This window comes from Apteryx rowi, unplaced genomic scaffold (genome assembly GCF_003343035.1).
Source record: "Apteryx rowi isolate R43461 unplaced genomic scaffold, aptRow1 scaffold_152, whole genome shotgun sequence".
NCBI lineage: Eukaryota > Metazoa > Chordata > Aves > Apterygiformes > Apterygidae > Apteryx > Apteryx rowi.
Genome location: NW_020447775.1, coordinates 705755 through 718666, shown reverse-complemented (window position 1 = coordinate 718666; position 12912 = coordinate 705755). Strand labels below are relative to the sequence as shown.

The following is a 12912-nucleotide window of genomic DNA, read 5'->3' as shown; positions in this document are numbered from 1 at the left end:
TTTCGCTGCTCTCCTCCCCCGCGGCGCGGCGGGTCCAGGCGTGAGGCAGCGCAGAGCGGCTCCGGTCGCTGCGGAGGGGTGAGGCGGCGCGCCCCCGAAATGGCGGCCTCTCGGGGCGGGCGGGGGCGGCGCGCGGCCCCCCGCGGCCGTTAACGGCGCGCGCGGGACCCCCTCCCTCCCCCCTCAGCCGTTAGCGGGGCGCGCGGGCGGCCGTTAGCCGGAGCGGCGCGCGCGGGACCCCTCCCTCCCCCCTCAGCCGTTAGCGGGGCGCGCGGGCGGCCGTTAGCGGGGGGCGCGCTGAGGGGAAGGGCGTCGCGCTGTGGAGACGGGGCTGGCTTGTACCTGAAACCGGAGCGGCCCCTTCCTCGGGGAAAAGGGCAGAAATAATAGTAATAATAGTAATAATAATAACAATAGCATAACAACGATTAATGACATTTAATAGTAATTAATAATAATAGCTAATAACATCCACCTGCGGTGTGTAGGACCCGCTTTGCCGCCTGTCAGAAGATGCCTCGGGAGCTGGTGTGCCTGCCCGGTGCGGTCGCGACGCAGGGCTGGCCCCGCAGCCGCGGCTGAGGGGTGCGTGGCCTGGGCCGGTGTCCCTGCGTTTAGCCACCCGTGCACCCCCAGGGCATCTGCGGTGTGTCCCACGAAGGGTGCCTGCCCGGCAGGCCAGCGTGCGGCTCTGACAGTCAGGTGGCTCCTCTGTACCTGCCTGCGATCACCGAAGGGCAGGTGTAGCCCTTCAGTTGCAGGACTGTTTTTCTTCCCAAAGATGCACAACACTTTTTAGAACTTCTCCCAGGTTTTGGGTTTGCATTTTTTAGATGTGTTCTTTATTTATTGCGGGAAGTTCAGAAGCTTTGCACAGTCTGTGCATTAGAAAGATGTTCTGAATGCTGCCATAATCTTGTGAAACCGTGTTTATTTCCCTCTGTCTTGTGTTCAACTATATTTCCCTTTTGTTCAAGTAAGACATGGCCTTTATGCTTAGCTTGTAGAATCCTTGGAGGCAGAGGAGGGGGAGAGAGGCCTTGTTTGCTGGAAAATCCAGACTATGTTCCCTTTTGTTTGCTTTCTGGAAGCTGAATCAGACCTGGTGATGGGTTATTGTTGCACCATAGTATCACTTGCCATCTTTCCCTTAAGTTCTTGCTCCATGTCATCTTATGAAGAGCATAAATTGTTTTTAAAAAATCCTGACTTTTCTCAAGGGCTTGTCAATCAACCTGCTGCAATAGCCTATTGGATATTAGCAGTTATGTATCTCTATTTCAGGCTACTCTGTAGCATCCTTTAAATTACCTTAGTTCTCTTCCTTCTTTCCCCTACACAGTTTCTTTTTTTGCTCTGAGAGTCTATTAAGTTGTGTCTGTTAGCGCAAGGATTAATTAAAATGACATCACCCATCAGATGTAATGTGCAGTAGCAGCCATTTTGTTAAACAGTTTGCAAACAAGTCCCTTATGCCAAAAAGTGTCTCCTTGCCATGTGTGAGGCCATCGTCTAGGTTCTCAGAGAAGCTTTTGGCATAAAAAGATACCATCTGGGTACTATTAAAACAGAGGGGTCTCTGAACGTGTCTCTCAAACATGTCTCAGCATCCAACAAGTTTGGACCCTGATTCTGACTACAGACAATATTAAGTGCTAATGTAATATTGCCAGTTAAGCAGGGCTGCTAGTAGACAGGAGACAGTTAAATTCATAGTAAAGCAGGTGTTGCAGAAGCCTACTAGCCTTTGATATCAATTTAAGTCTAAAATTCTTAGTGTAACTGCAGGTTTTATAGGCATCTGGTAGCAGGCCACTGTCAAAGACACAATAATGCTGGCCTATGTACATGGATCTTCGGTCTGGCTGCTCTTATGCTCCAGTTTTTTTTAGTCTGGTGGCCTTGCTGAAAGCTTGGGTGTGAGTGGGAGAAGCTGGCAGCCTTTTGAGCTCTTGCACACAATTATCTTGTGATCATATTTTTTCTTTGTAGTTTTCTGATGATGTCCTTTAAGTTCCTGACCTAAATATCTTTCTGTGTGTATGTTGTATTTCTGCAAAAAGCATGTTTCATTCCCAAACTGTCATGTATATTCTCTGGCCTGTGTCTCACAGCTTTTGGTAAATAGGTGCTAACCTTCTTGGTAGAGTCCTCCTGAGATAAGGGAGAATCACCGCCCTTGGTTGCCTGGTAGAATGTCCTGGTAGTCCCAGCCGTATGTTGACTGAAGTAAATATGACCATACTTCTTCTGTTTGCTTGAGATGACATCCCACATATGACAGCTCTTCTCCAGACTGGTTTCCTGCTTGGTGTTCTCACTGAGACAAGACATATCTGCCCATGTCTTTCCTCATGCTGCCTTCAGCCATTTCATTCCTGAGCCGGATGGGGTTAGTTCTTTCTGCTGTACATTTGTGGATGCTGGACAGTCAAGTTTTCTTTCTCTTGTCTCAAGGCAGGCCTGCTGCAGGAGGGTTTGCTCTTAGGGACAGTGCAGAGAGCAGAGCACTGAGTAAGAGAAACTGTGACAGCCCAGCTGGGATTGTGGTTGTCCTTCTCTTAGATCTGATGTAGAAGTAATCCCCTGAGTTAGCAAGTGATACCAACCTGAAAAGATTTTTTACAGACACTTAAGCTTCCTAAGCCTTTTGTATGGATGTGTCATGCCAATATGGGAATGGACAGGAAACTAAGGCAGAGTCATTTAAGTCAATGTTTGAGATAAACATGACCACGTTTCCTGCCTTCCAGGGCTTTCCACAGTGAGACTTTGTTATCGTGTGAGACGAACGGCAGCAGCACTTTGCAGCGTTGCTTGTTCTTTTGCTGCCAGGTGATATTATTAAGAGCAAAGCACAGCTTGTTTTGTCAGACTGAAGTATGGCACAGGAGAGACGGACTGTCTCGCCTCAGTCCCGCTGGCTGGCAAGCCCCGATAGCCCTGTGTAGTGTCATCAGCTCTGCTGATCAACGCAAGTACTTGTGGCAATGACGTCTGCTAGTGCAGTCTGGCACCCTGCCTCCCTTTGCCAGGCGCTGTGTGTGTCCCTCCTTGTTTGCAGGATTTCTGTGTTTCTCTCCTCCTACAACCCCTTGTCTTCCCCTAGACCGCAACCGATGCACCCAACCTGAGTGAGTGCTGGCATACTGATTCCTCTGCTAGTCTACTGCTATGCTGACGTACACTTAGTGTTGCTTCTCTTCAAGTACAGTAAAGCACTCGCAGTCTAAATCTTGGCTCTACAAAGGATATTTTCAGTGTGGCCTCCTAAAGTTTGTGCTGATGGGTGTGAGAGATTCTTCAGCAAGGGGGTGGAAATGAGCTGCTTGTATTCCTTTGTCAAGTAAAAACGCTAGATGGGGGTGGCTGATGTAGTGCTATCTATCCGCCATAGGGAATTCCTGAGAGGCATATTATATTATTCTCAGCTAATAATAATTGTTGCTCAAATCTGTAACTTTTTCCTGTGTACATACACAGGTCAGGCAACAGTTCCCTTGCTCTTGAGACAGCCCTGAAGGGACTGACTTGATCTGGGTGCCCACAGGCACATTGGGGTGTCCCACAGGCACATTCACTAGTTTGGCAAAGTTTGACTTCATCTCCAAGGACTGCATTGGGCTACTTCTTATGCACAGAAGGAAGAGACATGCATGTGTTACATGTGTCTGTGGGACTCCACAAGAATTCCTTGGGAAAGAAAATAATATACTAAACGTTTCTACTGCCATGCATACCTGGATGTAGCAAACTATCCTGTTTCTGCATGATTTAATCACTTGTCAAGCAATTCTCTTGTCCCTGTGTGTTTTCCTTTTGCCTTCTGCCTAAGACAGAAGCTCAGGGAAATAAAAGATGAGTAGACTAGTCCTGAAAAAACAAAAAAGGGGAACTTTTTAATTTTATGTCCCATTCTGCTTCTTCTGTTCTCAGTGATCTTGTCAGTCTTATTCTTTAAACCTCATGAAAAGATCCTCTGTACTCACCACCTCTACTCTCTGCTCAGGTCTGCTTCTGGCCTTGACATGAGGTTATCTCCAGCTGCTCCTTGAGCACGTGCACCAACAATTGAGGTTCTGGAAGGCCTGAGGGAAGGCGACTCTCCTGGAAATTTCAGTCCTTCTCAGCTTCCCTGTCTGTGAGGAACAGAAACCTGGTCTCTCTGGTTGTTTAAAGGCCCTCAAGATCCTGAAGATGAAGACTAGGTCTCCTTTGTCTCATTTGCTCATCCTTCCTTTCAAACCCTGAATGTGATTTTCCTCTTCCCTGTGCAGTTGCATGCACTGGCAGCCACAGCAAAGCCAAAATGAAGTGAACAGGGTCACTGTTCCTAAAATCTCTCCATTTTCCCATTCCTTTTTTGCATGGCTGCTTTTGCAAAGCTTCCCCCCAGGACAGTGGCCTCTGTTTCAATCTAGGAGAAATGCCCCTTCCCCTGTCGCCACCACCCCCATGCTGGAAGCCTCAGTGTGGTGGGTGAGGTGAGCGACCAGACTGCAGCGTACGGATGAGGTGTTGTGACAGGTCTGCCGAGAGCCCCGCACACCGTCCTTCCTGATGGTGCCAAAGGCCGTCACTGCTCGACCTGGTTGGCAAGTATCAGTGTTACAACTGGAGCATTGCTGGCGAGTGTAGCTCCTGCCTGGGCCCTGCTGCATCCTGCCTGTCGAACTCTGCCTGCGGTCTCCACAGCCCGGCAGCGGAGGAATGAATCCAGTCAGTGCTAGTAGGCCCCTGTCCCGGCTGCTGCACAGTAATAACAGTTAGGAAGAAAAAGAGAGACCAGGAGGATAGTTTCTATTTTGCACCTCTAGTATTTTGTGCCAGAATAAGAGGTGTGTTTTGGGGTCTTGGCCACATTGTAGTATGACTGGCTGTGTCTGTGTTTTTAACCTAAATTCCTCTGGCTGGTTGGGTGGTTACGATTCTTTGCTGTAAAAGTGCTATGCAGTTCTGTAGCTGTATTTCAGGTAGTAGTGAAATAAGCTTGAGATGTGACTGAAAGTGTAGCTGGCTCCTTAGAGGGATACAAGCAAAGGTAGCTGCAGTGACAGATGCCAGCTGGGGTCTTCATGGAAGTTATTTGTATCTATCTATCTATCTATCTACGTGTGTGTACTTTGTGCATGCTTTTGATGCCAGCAATCCTGGACAGTGGAGGCAGGATACTGGTCTCATGGGATAAAGGAGGGCGGTCAGGAATTACTTTCTGTGGAGGTTAACAGAGAGGTCCTTGGCAGCGTGGTGCCTGTATCCCTGTAGGATGCAACACCTACATGGCATTTTTCCGTTTTTTCCATCTGCAGCGGGTGCTGCTGTGTGTAAGAGGTGAGAGCGTGTCTGAGTGAGGGAGCACAAAGGAAGCAGGAAGTGGCACAGAGAGAAGCAGAGACAAAATATCCTTAAGAAAGGCAGGAAATGAGAAATGAAGGAGGTGCGGGAAGGGGTGTTGTTCCGATCAAAGGGTTGATCCTGGCAGCAGTAACGAGGCTTTATAAGGAATAACTGAGCCAGAAGTAGGTAACATAAAACGTTTCGCGTTGACTGTTGTTCCTTATCTGTTGCCAGTACTAGATCTAAATTCAAAAGGAGCAAAGTTCGCTCTTCCAGCCCCAGTCCTCTTTCCTTCTGTAGGTGCTTAAAGTAGTCAGTGCATTTTTGTGTGTGCTTTCCTAGGGACAGCTCTCTTGATTATGCTAGAGATAAACAGAGCAGTGGGGAAGTGGTGGGGCAGTGGAAGGAGCTGTGAGGCTCCGTCTAGGTGCCTGTGCTTAGATGGAGTTTGTCCCTGTAGCTGCAAAGTGAAGGGTCCACGCTCCTAAAAAGCTGTGGAGTTGGGCTAAAATCTGCAGTGCATTTCCCAGATGTCTTTGTCCCCATAGGAGCGGGGCAGGTTGAGAGGAAACAAACATATTCTGGAGATGCTGTAGGAGTAAGATCTGGCTGTACTTTACAAATGGGTGAGGTGAAAATAAGTCTAATACCTCGCCCTGGAAAATATCTGCTCTTATGTGGGAAAATGGGAGCATTTCTTGTAGGCAGGAGGAAGTCGGTGTCATATACAGGTTTACTGGTGACACCTACAAATAGGCTTTTTGAAAGAAGGATAGAAAGATTTTTTGATAGAAGGAAAGAGGGTTTTGGGGGCCAAAACATGAGATGTGTTGTGATGCAGTCAGCGCTCTACTGAGTTCTGGTGGTAGATGCCTACACGTTTCTGAGTGTTGGTGATGTCAGAGCAGGGTGTGTTTCCACTTCTCTGCTGGCTTGTAGTTTTTATTGCCTGCCTCACTGGTAGATTATGCACGTGCTTGCTCTCGGCACTAACGCTTTGCAAAGTATAGTCTCTGATCCGTCAGCAATACCATCAGTGTGATTACAGGCCCTCGGTTCAAATCCGTAACGTAATAGTCACTGGTATCCTTATCGCACCACTTTCAATGAAAGGTCATATTTAAGGAGGGGATTTAGCCTCCTTTCTAAACCTTGAGATGTGTCTCCGCATAGAGCGGCAGACCACAAAATTTGATGTTACATATTTTGGGGGCTCTAGGTCTTGGTTCAACTTTTGGCTCTGCCAGAGTATATCGCTTCTCTATGGAAAATGAGGCTGGTAATGCCTGCTCTGGCTCTGTCTTGTGTATCTAAATTTTGAGCTCCTGGGGCTGAGATTTGCAGCTCTGTACTGCACCTGGCAAGTTGGTGATTTGGTCTCTCAGAGACATAGCTGGTGTACAGATAACAGATTCTTTGGATCTTTCACTGACAAAATCCTTTTAAAACTGTGACTGAGAGTGGCCGGAGGCAGGAATTTCTGGGGGAGGGATTTCTGTTGTGCGTGAAGTGGATCATATTTTGGGCCTCGCTGACCCAGGGCAGCAGCGATGCTTTCATAGTTTGCTCTCAGAGAGTGCTCTGATCCTCTGTGATCACACTGCTGGGTTAGAGAAAATATGGGAGAAGGACATTTTCAGTCAAATTTACACACTTGCTAAGGCAGCCTGCGGATGCCAGCCATGCCCACATTTCTGGCATGCCAGCTAGTGAGCAGGGCTTCTGGAGTGCTGGATGCAGCAGGAGTGAGTCATGGCTTGTGAATGTCAGTGTCTCTTATTAGCTTTGGTGGAATCCAGAAGGGAGGAGTTCATATCCCGTGTCCCCCCTACGTTGCCCTGGAAACAGAGGGGATTTGTTATTTTGCTTCTTGGTCGCCATAAGCTGCATGTGGAGCACCTACGGACCTCACGGGGAGCGGCGTGTGCAGTCGGAGCAGTGCGGAAGCCAGGCACACGGACATGCGTGTGGCAGACGCTGCCTCAGAGCGGCCCGCTCTGGAGCAAGAGCTGATCTCAGGTGCGAGCCTAATGCTGCGTGTAAGGCTGCCTTTAGGAAGAGCCTTTAAAACTCTCCACTTTCTTCCTAGGTGAATTCTGCCTTATCAACAGCTGGGCCATTTATTCCTTGAATATAAGCTCTGCATGTGTATGGGGAAGTGTTGAGCTTTGTGCTTGTGGATTCAGCTGCAGAAACAATTAATTGTGTTGCGGAGTAGAAAGGCTGAATCCAAACATATATGGAAGTACAACTTGCAAGTTGAAGGTGAATTTAAAGGTGAATTTAAACCACTGTAGTTACACCAGGAAAAATCCCTGTTGTCAACTTTCCTGGCCATTTGTCCTTGGGGAGCTGGTCAGGTTGTTGGGGAAATCTGGTCCCTGACTCACAGCTGTGCTGCAAGAAACCCAGAGGCAGGGAAAGGCGGACATGGTTGCAGGGGGAAAACTCTGCTTTCACTGGTGTCACAAACTTTACTTTGGTATTAGCCCAAAACTCCATTCTAGCTGTCATAGGTTAAATCTGTTACTGCATCAGTCTCCAAGTGGAAACAGCCGTATTTTAGAAAAAGGGAGTTTCCTTAAATTTGCTACTTCATCAGGATTTTAAACAAGTTTTTAGGGGAAAAAAAGAAAGAAAGAAAAAAGAAGCCATCTTGGTGAGATAAGAGCAGTGAGATAATCCAAATCAGTAATTTTATTGATACAACTACAGTAATTTAAGCAATAGTGTATTTACAGGTGTGCAAGTGGGAAACTGTTCCCCTGCGAAGAGAAAGCATCAGAATGTTGCAGATGAACGGCAAATCCACAGCTGCAGATCAGCAATGTCTGGGCAAGTTTGTACCTTTAAAAATCATGTCTGGCCAGCCAGGCCTTCTCTTTCTGCATCGCCCTGACCAAATAATTTTTTTTTTCGTGTGTCTGTGCACAACAGTAGTGGTTATCCAGCCAAATGCTGCTTTTCTGCATGCATACAGCTGAAGTGAGGACTTTTCTGAGTGGCMAGACTTGGGCACCAGAGCTGTCAGTGCTGAAATGCTTGTTAGTTTGAGGTTGGTAAAAGAAGGATTATAGTCTATGCCAGAATTGTTGTGGTTACTTCCAGCATGAATTTTAGAGTTCTATCTAAATTCTTCAAAAGCAGGAAGTGGCATTTGTTTTCTGGGTATTCCTGGATATCCTAGAGGGACCTCATTTTCAGAGTGGGCATTTAGTACTGAGTGAAACTCAGGGCTTTCTTGCACATCAAAGAGAAGGTACTTAGGTTCTTCAGAAGCTTTTGGCTGTGTTTTTCCTGGATTCTCTCTGGCTTTTCCTTTTAGTATTCAAGGGCTTACTGAGGGTCTTAAAAAACGTACTGGCAAACTGTGCAGTGAATTGCTTTTCCCCTCCTTGGTCACTGATGGTATGAGAGGTGTTGAGAGGCAGATAATGAGTCTGCCCAGCACTGGCTGTTTGCCRTGTTCCTATCTTCTGCACGCAGAGGAAAAAGCTCTGCTGCTTTTTGCTGAACTCAGAGTAGTCTGAACCCTGAGCATGTGCCAGTAATGTTTGGAGGGGCTCTGGAGGGAATGAACTAGGTGGTTACTCCCATCTCTTGAAATCTTGTGTCTCCCTGGAATTTGAGTTAGTCCAGGGAGTCCCAGAGTTGTAGAATGAAGGGATTGCTTTTAAAATTTCTTGCCGCATATCTTTTATTGTTAAGCTTTTAAGAGAGAACACTATAAAGACACATGGTTCCACAGAGCCGTTCAGGAAACAAGCTGATCACCAGCTTGTGATCAGCCACCAGCTGATTACCTTGAGAAATGCTTTAGTCGCATGCAAGGGACCTTGTGCATCACAGGGACTAAGTGGGTGAAGTTCTTCGACCTGTGTTGCTGTAAGAGTTCAGATGGTATGATATGGTCCCTCTTGACTTAAAAATTGACCTGGGGAAGGGGAGGAAAAGAAAAATAATAATAATAATAAAAAAAGGATTACTTTTAACTGCTTTTTGGCTTTCCTGTAATGAGGCATGTTCATATAATTCTAGGGTAACCTGAACTCACAGAGCCCCTGTAGCCAAGGTGTGTTGATGGAGAAATTCTTTGCAGGATTTCTCAGTTAAGTGCAAAGTCCAACCCGGTGTGTGCTCACATCTGTTAGAGGAACCCCTTTCCAGTTGCTTATTCCTGCCTGCTCTAAATGAAGCAGGTAGATACCCTGAGACAGACTGGCCAAAGTCTAGAGCGCTTCGGTACTGATTATAGCTCTGTTCCCTTTATGGAGAGCTATGTAACCTGTGCACTTGAAGCAATACAGCTCTGAGAGTACCTGAGCAAGGCCAGCCCTGGTGCTGCTGCGGGCAGGTCTGTACGCAGACTGGGAGGGAGAGGTAGAGCGAGGTGTTTCAGGGAAGTGGTGGATGTCTTGGGGCTGGGGGATTTCTTTACAGCTTGTTGGACTATGCTCAGGGGTCAGGGACTTTTTTTTTCCCTGCCCCCAGCCTTGGTGTTGGGCCAGCAAGTAATTGCCTTGAGGACAGCCCATGCCTTCCAGTTATTTATTCACATGCTGATGCTTCCCTGTGAAGTTTGCAGGCTGTTCTAAAAACAGCTGCGTAAATGGTTTTGGTGGAGTCATTAAACCTGCTACACAAGAGAGGCGGAAGGGGGAGGAATGTTTTATTTTTGGCCGGGGGTTGTTTAATTTTTACTGGAAGAATGATCGTTTTCAAGGCAGCCTCATGCAGTGTCGATTGGGCATTGTTTTCAGCATTGCTCCTATAGCAACAGGAGAGAGAGTTCCTATGGACTGGATTCACAGCTCCAGGAAATGAAATGTCATTTAATTTGCCCTTGGCCATGCTGGATATTTGATCTACCTCCAGTAAAGTGTTTTTAGCTCTGGAAAGGAAGACAGCTTCTCAAAACGTTTAATAGTTGCTCCAAAACAGACCCCTTGGAGACATGGACATTGGGGAAGTATACAGATGATGGTCAGAAGAGACTTCCTGGCCCTTGCAGAAGCTCTTCTTAGGGACATGGTTAATTACAGATGTGAGAGTCTTCCCACATGAGGTGGCTGTTCTCGGTAGGAGGGAAGCTCTTGGGTGGGGAGGGAGCTATCACTGATAGCTCTCTAGTCTGCCAAATTAAGGTAAGACTTGTTGTAGCACTGTTCTGTGGCTGCATAACCTTCTCTTTTCTCTTCTGTCAGTGCACTGGGATGTTGCAGAATGCGTTGCCCCATTACTAGTACTGCAGATACTAAATCTGTTGCTGATGTGCTCTGAAGTCGTCTCTGGCATAGCTGGCACCAGTGCTGAGTTAACCAGCAACATGTCTGAAGTGATGAGACTGTCACCTTAGTTTCTGCTGTCAAATCCCTCCTCAGCTGCTTTTAAAATACAGTCTTTATGGAATTGAAACTGAGACTGGCTTCCTGGGAGAGATCTGTGCTGTGACTCCACAGATTTTCACTTTGCCTGTTTCCACTGCAAAAAAAGTGAGCAGGAACAACCTGATTAACGCAGAACAAACTTTACACAAAAGGTAAAGCTGGTGCCAGCTTTCTGTGCACCTCTTTGTTTACTGCTGTGCTCTCTTCAGTCAGGTCTCAGGCACAGGCATGGAAGTGCTAATAAGCAGCTTGAAGACTTTGTGTTGTACAACTTTGCTTTCTGTTGTGGTTTTCCAGTGAATGGAGCATAAATCTTGAAATGTGAGGAAACTGCATCCAAGCCTTCTCTCTGCTGCCAGTGTTCTGTCTGACTTTGGAAAAGTTGCTCAATCTCTGTGTGCTCCTGTGGAAATATTGCTACTTTTTCTCTTTGCAGGTTTGCTTTGAGGAGTTAAATGGCCTTTGAGGCTGTGAGGTTATATAGGACGTTGTGTCATTGAGAGGCTAGAAACGTACCCTATGGTGACACCAGCTGCCTTGTCTTTCAAAAACTGAATGTATTTTTGATGATGGGATTTAAAATCCGATGATTTGTTTGTGAAATAAGTGAGATGAAGATGATGGCCTGCAGTAGGTACGCGCCCAGTATTGGGGGTAGGTGGAAAATCTGCTGGCCTTTCACTAGTCAGCTGGGGCAATGCTGAGATTTGTGGGGAATGAAACTGAAAGCACCTTTGCAAAGAGGCTCTGCAGCCAAATGATTAGCAATGATATACTAACTACACGGCAAATGTCTGGACGTTAGTCTTTGCACTGAGCTTAAACCACTGTGTACAAAATGGTTATTTATAGAGGGTGATCAAATAGTTACAGTCACTGCGGTGTTTGGAGACCACTTTGAATTCATGTACAGAATTCCCTGAATGGTCTTCGGCGTGGCTGGGAGGATTATTACAGGTGGGCTTATTATTATTGGCTTAGTCCTAATACTGGCACGGCTACAGAGGAAGGGAGATTTTGCAAATATTCCCTGAAAACACTGAGGATCCAGTTGCTTCTCTTCTGGGAGCTGAGCTGAAAATGACAGGGTAATTCATACGAAGGGATCAGGAGGAAAGCTGATTCTGCACAAACTCTTTTGTTTAGAAATGCGGTTTAATGCTACTGATCAATTCACCAGTGCAGACAAAGCCCTGCTTTAAAAGAAAAACCCAGTGCCTATGAACAGAGATAGAAAACAGAATTAAAAGTACCAATAGCAGGCTGTAGTGAACACAGAGTTTGTCTTGGCTGTTAGCTAAGCCTGACCTATCTGAACTACTGTTTCTAGTCATGGCAAACCCTCATTGCTGTGAGCTTTCTACAAACGCACACCAGGCACTGATTTCTGGCGCTTCTAGTGAGAGAGTAAAAAGACTGTTATTGTTCCTCTTTTCAGTTCAAAGGCCAGTGAAGTGGTTCCTGTGTATAAATAGTGTAAAGTGCTTTGGGATCCTTTGGGATAAAGGGGGCCTTATTAAATACAAGATGATGTTGTTCGACACAGAAGGAGTTCCCATTAATCAAGCACTGAGTGCCTGTCTCTGGCCTGCCTTCTGGTTTTAACCAGGGCCTGTGTGTTTGAAGGGGCCTGTTGCTTTCCGCATTATCAAGTTCTGGGAGCAGTGGCCTGCGGCTTCATGATCTGAGAATATGGCTGTCTCTGTGTGTTTTGTTAGGACTAGAAAGCCTTATCAAGTGTTTTTGTTTGCTTTGTAGTGGAACAGTTCTAGAACACAAACACACACACTCCTGGGCATGCTTTTCTCTTGCTCTTTCTTTTTCTCTTGCTCTTTCTTTTTCTCTTGCTCTTTCTTTTTCTCTTGCTCTTTCTTTTTCTCTTGCTCTTTCTTTTTCTCTTGCTCTTTCTTTTTTTTTTAATGGTTGTGAAATTGGTTATAGACTAAGGTCCCTTTTATCCTCAGGTCCTCCTTTTATCCTGAAACCAGTCATCACCTCTCCCAGGTTTGAATAAACCCCTCATAAAATACCTAATACTCAGGAATGTGTTTGGTGATGAGCATATAAATCTTTGCTGAGTTTAAAATTAATCTCATTGTTATTTATGTTTCAGTAACTCCTTCCCCTGAGGAGTAAACCGTCTCGGAAAAATGAGAGGAACAGCTGAGTGCTCTTATCCTAAGAGACA

The 12912-nt window shown here is 46.4% G+C and overlaps 1 protein-coding gene across 3 annotated transcripts in view; it reads left to right on the top strand.

Moving 5' to 3' along the window:
* Nucleotides 1–12912, top strand: part of CD151 (CD151 molecule (Raph blood group)) — a 40764-nt gene continuing 27852 nt past the window's right edge. Inside the window, exons 1-2 of one of the 3 annotated variants that reach the window (XM_026059147.1) lie at nt 50–78; nt 4010–4208. The gene's annotated coding sequence lies outside the window, so the exon portion shown is untranslated. Of the gene's footprint in view, nt 79–4009; nt 4209–10776; nt 10877–12912 lie in introns of those variants that run through there. The other 2 variants (XM_026059146.1, XM_026059148.1) reach the window with 2 other exon arrangements.